Source organism: Dromaius novaehollandiae, chromosome W, assembly GCF_036370855.1.
Source record: "Dromaius novaehollandiae isolate bDroNov1 chromosome W, bDroNov1.hap1, whole genome shotgun sequence".
Taxonomy (NCBI): domain Eukaryota; kingdom Metazoa; phylum Chordata; class Aves; order Casuariiformes; family Dromaiidae; genus Dromaius; species Dromaius novaehollandiae.
In genome coordinates, this window is record NC_088130.1 from 8074282 (window position 1) to 8080764 (window position 6483).

Genomic DNA, 6483 nt, shown 5'->3' on the forward strand with positions numbered 1-6483 from the left:
ACAGCACCACACAGCTTAGAGTTCCCACTATACTTCTTAAGTTAGGTTTAACATATTTGCTTGCATATATGTTGACTTAGTGCCTGCCTTGGGGGGGGGGGGGGGGGGGGGAGAAGAGACCCACACAGGAAACACATGAAATGTTATAAGATCAGTAAGTGGGGAGGGGAGGGAGGGAAAAAAAAAAAAAACACATAAGAACTAAATATAAATTTATAAATGGAGCTTATCACCATGTTTTAACCAGCTCTAATAATTACACAAGTGACCTGAACTACCTTACTTATGATTTAAGATGAAGATTAACAATGGAAGGCAGGAGACTTTTGCTTTATTTTATGCTGTCATTGACTTGTGACAGTAAGTCTTATGTTTAAAGAGCTTTATCTTCATTTCTGTTAAATACAAAGAGTAAAATTTGGCCATCTTCGTAAAGTGCTTTGCATGAAAAGTCATTGGAATCCTACTGACTTCAGAAGGCTTTGCTTTGGGCCCTTTGAGATATACAAATGGAAAATACCATTTCATGAGCATGAATGAGCTTACACCTCATATATGGGATTTTTCCCATTCAGGTCATTTTACTGGAAATGCATGACTTCTTGCATCACTGGGAATGAATAATCCAGTAGTAATAGTCAATAAGCAGCACAAATATGTTGATGACCGAGTGGATTGCAGTGTAAGTGCTTACACGAAACTATAGCTGAGGCCAAACTTAAGGATTTGTAATCAACTCCATCTGCTTTGATAAGAACATACTGTAGGCTCTAGAGCATAAACTTCATCCAGTTTTGATCACCAGTATGAAAAAAAAATGCAAAAGTGTTATTTTTTCTTTTGCTGTTTGCACAGAGACCATTTGTTTGTTAAACAGACTATTTTTTTTCCTAGAAAGGGTCGTTTTGTGTATGGCTCCCCATTAAAAAATAAAATAAAAATAAAGTTGGCAGGCACTGAAAAGAAGAAATTCTACTGGTTTGTCTCAGTAGAGTATGTTAATGTCATCTTTAGGACATGATTGCAAAAACATATGAAGGGCTTTGGGTGACATGTCCAAAATTCCAACTCAGAAAGCCTTTGCTGCATAATCCCCAGAGATGCTTACATTCAATCATTGCTCCCCTTTTTGATCAAAAAGTTCCCTATGTGCCTAATCACTGATCCCAGCAGCAAGACAACTCACTTCTGCCTACAACCCAAAAAACAAATCCAGAAACAAGTTTCCTATGCAATTCTGATGTGACACTCCAAGCATGCCTGCTATACAGTGACACTGACAGCAATAATCATGACAAAGCATGGCAGCTGCCTCCATTTAGTAACACTGACAGAGATGGAGCCAGTACTATAAAAAGATGGCATTGCAGAACAGTTTGATGTTTGCAGCAGTCCCTCTTCCCCAGGAAAGGAAAAAACTGGCTTCTGTTCCCTCCTCAGCCTGGAACTGTGCCCCAGAAGAATGCCAATTAGGACCACTTTCTATTCCCCTTCTGAAGATGGGTCATTGCACAGGAAAACATGCAAGATACGAGGAGGTGGGAGGAGAGCATGCAAGGAAGAGTGTGACTACAACTTAATGGTTAGGGTACACAGAGGGAAAGTCCTAGGTTCTGGCCTTCCTGCTTTCTCATTTGCTAACTGTTTGAGCCAAAATGAACAAACAGTCCTTGTGCTGGCAAGGACAGCTGCTGCTGCCACCGCCGCCACCCCCCCCCCCCCCCCCAAACCATGTGTGCTTTCCTGCATGTTAAAAAAAAATGAATGGAAAAGGAACAGAAATCCTGTCACATCATTTCAACGCATGGGTAATCAGCAAGATGGAAACATGTCACACCACCTCACAGGGGTTTGTCACTTAAGTCATTTAATTGCAGCAGTTCAGTCATTATCCTTATTGTCTGTGGGGCTCAGAAAAGAAGCCCAATCTCCCTTGCATTCCTGTTCATAATCTAAGTTTATGCACTCTGGCTTTTGCTCAGCCAACTTCTCCTCCATGCTTCCTACCCCAGTCTAATCCGTCCCCTCTTCTCAATTCTGCATTCAATCATACTGCTCCTGATTGGGTAGCTGAAGGTGCAAGACTGAAAGCACAGGAGAAACATCCCCTGCTTCCAGTTTTAAGTTTGAGGCTGCTGGCACCAGTGACAGCCCTTTTATCCCAGGGATGAAACATGCTCAATGCTGGGAGACTCTTTGAAGCATTTAGCTGTCAAGAGTCAAACAAGCCACACAATGAGTGTATACAAACAGAGACTTATTGAAAGTTTATGACTTAATCAAATTTCATCTGCATTTCACTACAACAGCAAAAGGCCCATCTCTGCTATCTAGATAGCTTTCATGTCTCCACTTCAAAGAACAGAAGCAGTAAGTTTTCTTGGTAAGATAATTAGAGGTTTATTTTATATATAGGGTGTCTAAGGCACTCTCAGGAATAGCAGAAACATGTTTGTTGTTATTGTTAAGTCTCAGCAAAGAAAAAAAAAAAAAAACACAGACTAAGGCAAACCACCTGATGTTGACAATTATGGCCTGAGCATTGGCCAAAAATTGTCAGCACCTGAAAACAAGGTCTTGCAACAGGAATTTTTTGGATAACCATCATTAGACAAGGCACCACCCCTTCTGCCTGCAGAATAGGTCTCTTCAGAGCATCCATTGGGGCTTTAATGAAGTTCCTCACCACCATCTCTATTACCTAAACCTATTTTATACACACAAAGACTGAGGTGCTAAGAAGAACAGTAGTTTGTCCAAAGCCATACAAAGATTCAACAGTGGGGTGCAGAACAGAATTTATCCTCTATGACATTCACCATAAAGTGTCAGTTACTTGCACTGGATTTCCCCCCCCCCCCCCTTTCACACTCCAGAAAACTTGGGCCTTATGAAACTCTTGGATGCTGAGTACATTTTTCCATTACAGAGAGAGAAATCCAAAAAGATAAGTATTTTTAGGTGGATTTATTTCCCTCATCCCCTTTTAAGCAGGGCTATGTTAGAGCTTGCTTTATACATAATACCTCAGATGCCTTATATATGTTGTTTTGGCTTTTACCAGCAGAGGACACACCCTACAGTAGCCAGAAAGTATACTAACAACAGGAAAAAAAAAAAAAGTTTGTAACAAATGAGACTACCTGAAGTCATTAACTATAGTCTCATGCAGGTTTTTTTTTTTGGAGGATAACCAGTTAACATGACAGCAACTATCTTATCAGCACAGCAAGGAATATGCATTCTTATAAGCTATTCAGAACTGCATGTAAAGTTGCATACCTTAGTATGTCCACACTATATAGACAAACATGGATACAAATAGCCAGATTTCCTGTGGCCAGTGTCACACTGACTGAGCATGCAGCATATAGTTTGTTCTCAGCCCTTCTCTGTACCACAGAATTGTGTACCACACCACCCAATTGTGCATTTACTGGGATACATATTGAGATTAAAAAACACCAATGGGATTAAATGGAAGTTTGGATTATTAGGGAATGGACTTTATTACCATACAGACATAAACATGCCGCCCATTTCTGTATGCTAAAGTTGCATTCATACCACGTAGCTTTGTACACAGCAGCCTACCTTTTGGCTAAGTGACTTTTTTCTCATACAAGTTTTTGCTTTGATTGGCTGGGATTAGTATAGTACTGCCAATGTCACTGTAGAACAATCTCCACTGTGAAGCAAGAAAGAAGCTGCCATGATTACATGATTCCATCAACTTTCCTGCTTAGCCCATGCAAGTAGCTTCAAAGACTTTATGACTAACTTGATATAATATTCAGCCTCTCCTGCTGTTCCTTGTTTTAAGAAGGGATTTATCTTTGCATTGAATTCTCTGGGGTATTATTCAAGTCTTTAGGCTTAAAGCAAGTACAATTTTTTTAAGCTTTCTCCTCACACTGCATTACTGCTTCTATTCATGTTCAGCTCTTTCTTCTTTACAGCTGTTATGTTTCCATAAAGATATTGGTTTCCTGCATTCGTGACAAAAGCATTCTACTGCTTTCTTCACCTACAGGTTAAACAAAGTTTCATAGCACCCCTCTAGCCAAGTAGTGACACTCATTTCTTTCTCAGAGAAAGGTTTCTCAGAGGTTCTTCTTTCTCAGAGAAGTTTTATTAACCATCCCCACTCCCCCAAAGAATCCAAACATCCCCCACCACCCCCCCCAAAAAAAACAAAACAAAACACCCACGACATCCACCCTCAAGCTGTTCCCCACATTATCAGAACCCATTCTGAACATCCAGACAAGGGGGAGGGGGGAAGCAATTACAGAACATCACAAAGCCAAGCAAAAGTAAACAGAAAGAGTTCAGAGCATAGTAGAGCACTTGAAAACACTTGGATGCTACTGCAAGGGGGCAGCAAAGGCCAACTTCTCTCAAAGGGAAGACAAGCCAGGAGCTCAGGACAGCCACAACACAGGCAGGACAGCAACCTCACAAATAGGGCAGTACCTGAGCCAAGCAAGCACAGCAGAATGGTGACAGCAAAAGGTCCTTTCATCAGTCCAGTGATTATCAGGCAAAAGCAACATAATAACTCAAGTCCAAGGTCAAGTTAGGAAATCCCAATGACAATTCAGAAACAGACCTGGGAATGAGTACACCTACAACATAACTCATACAAGAAATGAAAACCCAGGCCTGAGCTTAAATGGAGCTCCTGGAGCAATGAGTAGAGGGTGCATGGGTGAAGACCCCAGGTGAGCCTGGTGAGGCCAATTAAAGCCTACTGGTGAACTCAGGGCCCTGACAACAGCCTCCCCTCCCAGCAAGGTATGTCCTCACACCTTACAGAGATCTAAGTTTTAAGAGGTACTTGCTGAGGAAAGCCCTGATCTTGGCTAGAGCATGCACATTGTCCGCTTGTTCCCAGGAGTGCTCCTCAGGGCCATAGCCCTGCCAGTCGATGAGATAGTGAAGCTTCCCACAAATTAGTTTAGAGTACAAAAATTTGCCTCACTTGGTACTCTGGTTGCCCTTGTACCATGACTGCGGGTGGGGAAGTGGGCTGGCAGTGGAAGGGGTCTGGGTAATGAGGCTTCAGGAAGGAGACATGAAAAACTGGGTGAATCTTCAGGGATCATGGGAGGTCTGGGCAGTAGGTAAATTGAGTTGATTTGGTCAACAATGGTAAAAGGCCCTAAGTAACAATGGTCCAGCTTGGCAAATAGTCAGGTAGTCCAGATGTGCTCACTGGAAAGCCAAACTCGGTCACCAATGGAGAAGGCTGTGGTCGGGTGACACTATCCACCTGCTTGTATCTTGTAGACACTGTTGGCTTTGTCCAGCTGGTATGAACATGTTGGACTTGTGCAAGCAGATTGCTGGCTGCAGATACATGTGAAGCAATTGGTGTGGCTGGATGACTTTAGGGGTGAAAAACAAAGTTAGCAAAGAATGGGGTCTGCTGTGTAAATGCATGGATATTATTATTGTAAACAAACTCTGCCAGTGGGAGGAGAGTGACCAACTCATCTTGGAGAAATTTACTGTAACACCAGAGGTATTGTTCCAGGATCTGATTCACTCTGTCTGCCCATTGGTCTGGAGGGGGTTGGGGGTGAGGAGGAAAGGCAGGTTTGCACTTGGAGGAGGTCCATGAGCTCCTTCCAAAATCTGGCTGTGAACTGGGTCCCCCAGCTGATAATGATGCTGCCTGGAAGGCCATGTCATCAGAAATCATGCTGTAGGAAGAGTTGGGTGGTCTGTGAGGCTGTGGGCAATTTCCTGAGGGGAATAAAGTGAGCCATCTTAGTGAACTCATCTGGGAGCATTGCTGGGTGGGTGGGGGGGGGGGGGGTGTCTGGTGACTGAGACAGAAGGTATGATCCTGGGGCTTGTGAGAGTCAGAACTACAGGCTGTGGGACCGGGGCTGTGCTGATGCGGAGATCTTGGGGCTGAGTCTGTGCTGTGGTGAGGGTGCTGCCATGATTCAAAGGCACCATTTTGGCACAACTATCGTGCAATTATGTTTCTTGGTCACTGTCCTCCAGCTGGTCGTTGTAGGGCTCTCAGCAGCAAACATGGGCATGGCAGTCATGCAATCAGACAACTGCTCAGGTGCTGTAGCACCAGGAATATGGGACTTTCTGGACCAACCAATATGGGGTGCGGGGGGGGGGGGAACAGGACAGCCCCAAGAGGATCCCGGGGCCAGCTCTTACCCTCAAACTCTGAGTATCCCATTCCTACAGGGAAGCGCAAGGATCCCAATTTCCAGTCAATTATAGGGTTGTGCTTTCATAACCAGGGCAGCCCAAGGATGTCTGGAAAGAGAGAGGTATGCAGGATGGGGAAGGACAAAAATCTCAGTGTCCATGTGTCATAGTCACCCTAAGGGGAACAGTCTCATGGGTGATTGTCCCCCTTAGGTGGTCCTCCCATCTATAGCAATGACTGTGGTTGGAGTGGGTAAGGGCAGGGTAGGGATCTGGGCACTCTGCACTAACTCAGAAGCC